Source organism: Mustelus asterias, chromosome 8, assembly GCF_964213995.1.
Source record: "Mustelus asterias chromosome 8, sMusAst1.hap1.1, whole genome shotgun sequence".
Lineage (NCBI taxonomy): Eukaryota > Metazoa > Chordata > Chondrichthyes > Carcharhiniformes > Triakidae > Mustelus > Mustelus asterias.
The window spans coordinates 21184793-21192429 of record NC_135808.1 but is presented as its reverse complement, the minus strand read 5'-3'; the positions used below and the strand labels follow the sequence as shown (position 1 = coordinate 21192429).

General features: G+C 44.2%; 1 pseudogene; it reads left to right on the top strand.

The window, feature by feature from the left end:
• The first annotated feature begins 4128 nt into the window (after nt 1–4128).
• On the top strand, nt 4129–4329 carry LOC144498093 (U2 spliceosomal RNA; annotated as a pseudogene).
• The last annotated feature ends 3308 nt before the right edge of the window (nt 4330–7637 follow it).

The window sequence follows — 7637 nt, the reverse complement described above, 5'->3', positions numbered from 1 at the left end:
TATGGGTGCTGAAGGAGTCCATTCAGCCCATCATGACAGCACTGACAACAATCCCACCAAGCCCTATCCCTGTAACTCCTCATATTTACCCTCCTAATCCCCCTGACTCTAAGGGATAATTTACCTTGCCCAATCCATCTAATCTGTGCATCTTTGGAGTAGAACATAGAAAAGCTACAGCACAAACAGGCCCTTCGGCCCACAAGTTGCACCGAACAATTTCCTTACCTTCTAGGCTCATCTATCACCCTCTACCTTACTAACCTCCATGCACCTATCCAAAAGTCTCTTAAAAGACTCAATCGAATCCGATTCCACCACCACTACCGGCAGCCGATTCCACGCACCTACCACCCTCTGAGTGAAAAACTTACCCCTAACATCTCCTCTATATCTACTCCCCATCACCCTAAACCTGTGGCCTCTCATGACAACCATTTCAGCCCTGGGTAAAAGCCTCTGAGAATCCACTCTATCAATACCTCTCAACATCTTATACACCTCTATCAGGTCACCTTTCATCCTTCGCCTCTCCAAGGAGAATAGACCTAGCTCTTTCAACCTATCCTCATAAGGCATAACACTTAATCCTGGCAACATCCTCGTAAATCTCCTCTGCACCTGTTCTATGGCTTCCACATCCTTTCTGTAATGAGGCGACCAGAACTGGGCACAGTACTCCAGGTGAGGTCTGACCAGGGTCCTATACAGCTGCAGCATTATCTCCAGGTTTCTAAACTCAATTCCTCTATTGATGAAGGCCAGTATTCCATACGCCTTCTTAACCACAGCCTCTACCTGTGAGGCCGCTTTGAGCCTCCTATGAACCCGGACCCCAAGATCCCTCTGTTCTTCCACACTGCCAAGCGTCTTACCCTTAATATTATATTCTTCCATCCTATCCCTGCCAAAATGAACCACCACACACTTATCTGGGTTAAAGTCCATCTGCCACTTCTCCGCCCAAGTCTTGCATCTTATCTATGTCTCGTTGCAACTGCTGACATCCCTCTACACTATCCACAACACCTCCAAACTTTGTGTCATCAGCAAACTTGCCAACCCATCCTTCCACTTCCTCATCCAGGTCATTTATAAGTGTGGGAGTGTGGGAGGAAAGTGGAGCATCTGGAAGAAACCCTTGCAGACATGAGGAGAATGTGTAAACTTCACCTAGACAGTCACTCAAGACTGGAGAGAGGCAGCAGTGCTAATCACTGTGCCACCATGCCCTGTGTGATAAGATAGATAAAAATTGTAGCATCTATCAAACTGCAATCAGTTACGTAATTGAGGATTCAAAAATGGCAATCCAATATTAATTAAGACAGGATATAAAATCCATGACTTGTGATCCACAAACTATCACTGTATTGAGGGAAGGGGACTGATCAACACCAGAAAGTATCTATTGTAACTACACTGAGAATAAGAAGAATTATCACCCAGAGGATGTGAACACGGGGACAGTCCTGTCCTCCTCTTCACCTGCCAGTCAATATTTAACATCTGTTTCTGTTCATGCAGTTCAGGAGGAAATAGTGCAATATTCTACTTTATAAAGATATTATTACCAACTATCATCCAACTTCTCCTCTTTGCCACCACCAATTACATCTTTAAATCATGTTCCATGGATTGGAGAGATCAATCATCTGAAGCAGCAATTTCCAAATAGAACCAATTTGTTCCAGTCCAGTTAGTGTCCCACACTCAGTACAATTCTACAGTGACAGATACTCCCAGTAATACATGTTCATGTGGGTCAAGGTCTGGTTAATGACCCCAATCAGTAGAATTCTAGAGTGACAGATACCCTTTGTAAATAAATGGCCACTGGAGTCAGGCATGTCACTCTGGTTAGTAACTCACAATCAGTACAATTCTACAGTGACAGATGCTCTCAGTAATACATGATGACTAGGGTCAGGGCTTCCATTCCAGTTAGTGATCTATACTCAATACAATTCTACAGCGACAGATACTCCCAATAATATATGGACACTGGGGTCAAGGGTTCCGCTCTGGTTAGTGACACAGAGTCACTACAATTCTACAGAGACAGATACTCGTCGTAGTACATGAACACTGGGATCAGTTGTTTCTCTACGGATAGTGACTCACACTCGGCACAATTCTACATTTATAGAAATTTACTGTAATACTATTCCACTAAGTGCAATAATCCAGGGAGCTTGTGAGTTACAAACAGAATAAGTTGAGATCATGTTTTAAAATCACAGAGTTAATTACGGAAATTTGACATAACAAAAGGATATCACAAATCAGTGTATAATAGTCACTGTTAGATCAGCATGTGACATTATCAGTCACAGGGAGAAGCCGGAGACCAATTATCTCTCTCTCTCTCTCACACACACACACATTTATACATAGAAACATAGAATCATAGAAGCTCGGAGCAGGAGGGGCCATTCATTCCTTCGAGCCTGCTCCGCCATCCATCATGATCATGGCTGATCGTCCAACTCAATAGCCTAATCTTGCTTTCTCCCCATAACCTTTGATCCCGTTCACCCCAAGTGTTATATCCAGCCGCCTCTTGAATACATTCAATGCTCTGGCATCAACTACTTCTTGTGGTAATGAATTACACAGGCTCACCACTCTTTGGGTGAAGAAACATCTCCTCATCTGCATCCTAAATGGTCTACCCTGTATCCAACTGTATACAAATTCAATGGTCATATTCACGTACCAGGTACACCAATGACAGCAAGAACCGTATAATATATTTTCCGGCTACTGTGAAATGTTTCCATATTTTTCTGTATCAAGTGATCTGCCTCTTCCTGCTGCAATCTCTCTGAATTATACTCTGTGGAAATACGTTCTCAGAACCTTTATGTGCTGTAGAAAACTCCATGGGGACTTTGAGGTTGCAACATTGTACAAGGTGCATCTTTTTAATTGAACAAACATATTACAGCAGCTGAGTTAAGTGTTTGTTATGAAAATACATATTTAGGGCTGTGATATAATTGGAGCAACCCAAAATCATGATGTTTCTAAGGCCGAGTTAGTTAGTGAACATGGACAGTATAGTCTCAAAGCAATCAAGATTAATTTCCAACACCATGAGACCCATGTCTAGATTTCTTATTGTTTTAGTAATGCCCTTTATTCTGAGATGCACTTTGAGCAAGTAAGGTGGCACGGTGCCACAGTGGTTAGCATTGCTGCCTCACAGTGCCAGGGACCCGGGTTCAATTCCTGGGTGACTGTCTGCTGGCGTCCCAAGACTGGAAAATCCTGTTTGAGGTAAACAGATTTTTGCAAAGTCTGCCCCTGTCCGCTATGATTTTCGTGGTGGGCGGGACAGGAAAATTCCACACTCTGTGTGGAGTTTGCACATTCTCCCCGTGTTTCTGTGGGTTTCCTCCAGGTGCACCGGTTTCCTCCCACAGTCTAAAATGTGTGCAGTTTGAATACATTGGCCATGTTAAATTGCCCCTTAACGTCACAAGGTGTATAGGTTAGCAGGATTAGTGGGATAAATACATGTGATTTTGGGGACATGGGTGGGGTGCCCTGTCAGAGTCAGGGCCGGTTGAATGGTTTCATCCTGTCCTGTCGGGATTCTATGATTCCAAGACACTCCAAATATTGGAATGTGATATATTTGTCATTAGAGTAAAGAATTAAACAGTTACCACATCTCAAATTGATAAAGCACCAATATGGCCCTTCAAATTTATGGAGAGACTAGGCATAGGGAAAGAAAAATAAGTATGTGAAATAGAACAGACTCAATCAAGGGCCCTTTCAGCTGGGTTAGGAGGGATTCACAGGTGTGGGAAGGGGAAGGCACATCAGAATTGGTATGCATCATTAGAAATGGAGATGGGGGAAAATTGGTGAATGGATTAAGTACCGAACACAAAGTAAGATGCAAATGTTGTTGAAGTAGCTGTGAGTATCAGTGGGATATAGTGACAATTTCCTGCTCGTCCAACGGTTGTGCGGGGGAAACTTTCCAATTTCTTATTTAAGGAGTCAATGATAACATTCGGTAAGATGAGGTTTCATACAAATATAAACAGGAGTATCAAAAGTGTCAAATATCAACATCAAAACAACAGGTTTCAGAAAGAAGTAATTCATGAAATCGCTTCTCGGCCTTTTGGCTAAGATCAAGTGTAGTTATGCGGATGCTGCACTTGGTTGCAGTCATTGGGTTACATTGAAGCTTCATATGTTTCATATGAAGCAATTTTTAAAAGCGGCATCTCGGCCTTTTGGCTAAGATGCAAATGAGCTCAAGTCTTGGAGGAGGTGTTGCTTTGCTCCTCCAATCAGCTTGGCTCATGTAGATCAGGTCCAGGACAGGGCAATTTGGTTGCTCGCCCTGTCTTGTCAGCCTGGATCGGAAATGTCTCAACTTGTTGAGACTTTGAATTGGATTTGATTCGATTGAATTGGAAAAGTATAAAAAACAAAATTCATGAAATGCCCTTAAAATGGGCCAACTGCAGTTTTAGAAGGGCAAACATTGGTTTAGTGGATGTTATAATCCCCAAGTGTTCTATGGGGAATCTCTAATCAACCTCTCTGTGGGGCTTATTAAATAAGAGTTCCCTTGGTAACAAGCCATTGCCTACCTAGATGGAACTCATTACCTGAGCCCTTTATAAGCAAATCTTTGTCTCATCACTGGACACAGGTGAGGTCCCAGAGGATTGGAGGATAGCTAATGTGGTCCCGTTATTTAAGAAGGGTAGGAAGGATAACCCGGGAAATTATAGGCCGGTGAGCTTGACGTCCATGGTAGGGAGGTTGTTGGAGAGGATTCTTAGAGATAGGATGTATGCGCATTTAGAAAGGAATAAACTCATTAACGATAGTCAGCATGGTTTTGTGAGAGGGAGGCCATGCCTCACTAACCTGGTGGAGTGTTTTGAAGAAGTGACTAGGATGGTTGACGAGGGAAGGGCCGTGGATGTCGTCTATTTGGACTTTAGTAAAGCATTTGACAAAGTCCCTCATGGTAGGTTGGTGCAAAAGGTTGGATCACATGGGATAAAGGGTGAGGTGGCGAGATGGGTGGAGAACTGGCTTGGTCACAGAAAACAGAGGGTGGTAGTGGAAGGGTCTTTTTCCAGCTGGATGCCTGTGACTCGTGGTGTTCCGCAGGGCTCTGTATTGGGACCTCTGCTGTTTGTGATTTATATAAACGATCTGGAAGAAGGTGTAACTGGGGTGATCAGTAAGTTTGCGGACGACACGAAAATGGCTGGACTTGCAGATAGTGAGGAACATTGTCAGAAGCTACAGAAGGATATAGATAGGCTGGAAATTTGGGCAAAGAAATGGCAGATGGAGTTCAATCCAGATAAATGCGAAGTGATGCATTTTGGTAGAACTAACGTAGGGGGGAGCTATACGATAAATGGCAGAACCATAAAGGGTGTAGATACGCAGAGGGACCTGGGTGTGCAAGTCCACAGATCCTTGAAGGTGACGTCACAGGTGGAGAAGGTAGTGAATAAGGCATATGGCATGCTTGCCTTTATAGGACGGGGCATAGAGTATAAAAGTTGGGGTCTGATGTTGCGGTTGTATAGAACGTTGGTTCGGCCGCATTTGGAATACTGCGCCCAGTTCTGGTCGCCACACTACCGGAAGGACGTGGAGGCTTTAGAGAGAGTACAGAGGAGGTTTACCAGGATGTTGCCTGGTATGGAAGGGCTTAGTTATGAGGAGAGATTGGGTAAACTGGGGTTGTTCTCACTGGAAAGACGGAGGATGAGGGGTGATCTAATAGAGGTGTATAAAATTATGAAAGGCATAGATAGGGTGAACGGTGGGAAGCTTTTTCCCAGGTCAGTGGTGACATTCACAAGGGGTCATAGGTTCAAGGTGAGAGGGGGGAGGTTTAACACGGATATCAGAAGGACGTATTTTACACAGAGGGTGGTGGGGGCCTGGAATGCGCTGCCGGGCAAGGTGGTGGAGGCGGACACACTGGGAATGTTTAAGACTTATCTAGATAGCCACATGAACGGAATGGGAATGGAGGGATACAAAAGAATGGTCTAGTTTGGACCAGGGAGCGGCGCGGGCTTGGAGGGCCGAAGGGCCTGTTCCTGTGCTGTATTGTTCTTTTTTCTTTGTTTGTTCTTTTGTTTAGGTGCCGGGAAGGGTCTTTAGAACTATTGTCCCGGATGGGACTTGTGTATGTACACCACAGAGCAGTGGTTTTACTTTATGATTTGCAATAAATGCTGTTCCTTTCCAGTCAGCTTCCTGAGTTATTACAGTCGGGGAAGAACCAGTTAAAATGGTGGGCCCAGAGGGAAAATCCTGTTGGGAAGGAGGTAGAAGCAGGCTGTTTGAGTTTGGTGGGGCTACGAGTTTGGATGCTGTGTCAGGGGAGATCTATGGAGGAGGGGATGTCAGTGTCAGCCCAGCTATCAGTGGCTTGATGCTTGGTTTTGTGTGTTGTGATCCAGGCAAGATAGAGGGTATTGTCAGAGAGTTGATGTTCAGCCTCTCCTCGGTAGAAGTCAATATGCTGGATGACACCAACAGCACAATCACTGTCACAGGTTTGATGACAGGTTAAGGGTTGAGTCGAAGATAAAGGAGTGTTGCAGATTCAGAGGGAGGCAAGTTACAGTGAGTGAAGGCTACAGGGCAATTGAGAGGCCAATGTCACACTGACTGTCCTCAATGAAAGTCGATGCAACTTGCAGCTGCTTGGACATTACCTGGAAGCTGTGGGTACTTATCGGGCTCTCAGTTCTTAGGGTCTTAAAAACAATATGTGCATTGAAAGGAACTGAATGACACAACCTATGAATTTCAAGAATCCCCGAGTGCTGAATCTGAAAGCTAGGGCTGGACTTTCAGCCTCGCAATGGATATCGTGAGTCAGGAATATCTCTGGCTTCGCCTGCCTGCCTCAGGACAGAGTGATGGAAAAGATGTGGCTTTCATTGCGGAGGGCAGGTGGGAAGTCATGTGAGTTTGGTCTGCAGATGGGGGAGCCTGATGCAGGAAATAGTTCAGATCCTCAGCTGGCAGCATTGGGGCATAAAAACATCTGAGTCCAAGGGAAAGCATTGCTTGATCATTAGCACTAGCTCTCTGATCTATATTCCCAATTGCACAATGTTTATGTACACAGTATAAAGAGGTTTCGAGTGCTTGCAATTTCTGCTAATGACATTTTAGAAGGTCTGGATGATTTACTCTTTCATTAACCTGGAGTGAAATTAGATTGTATTTAAGAAATCAGAATTGTATCAATGAATGGTTGTGTTGTTATGTTTACACATTCTATTCTGATTACAGATGTTTTCTTTCTTTATTTCATGGGATGTGGGTGTCGCGGGATATTGTCCAGGTCGTGTTGCATTTAGACATGGACCATGTCAGTGTCTGAGGAGTTATGACTGATGCTACACATTGGTAATCATCAGTGAACATCCCTACTTCTGACCTTATGAAGGAAGGAAGGTCATAGACGAAGCAGCTGAAAATGGTTGGGCCTAGGACACTACCCTGAGGAACTCCTGCAGTGAAACATAGAAACATAGAAAATAGGTGCAGGAGTAGGCCGTTTGGCCCTTTGAGACTACACCATCATTCAATATGATCATGGCTAATCATGC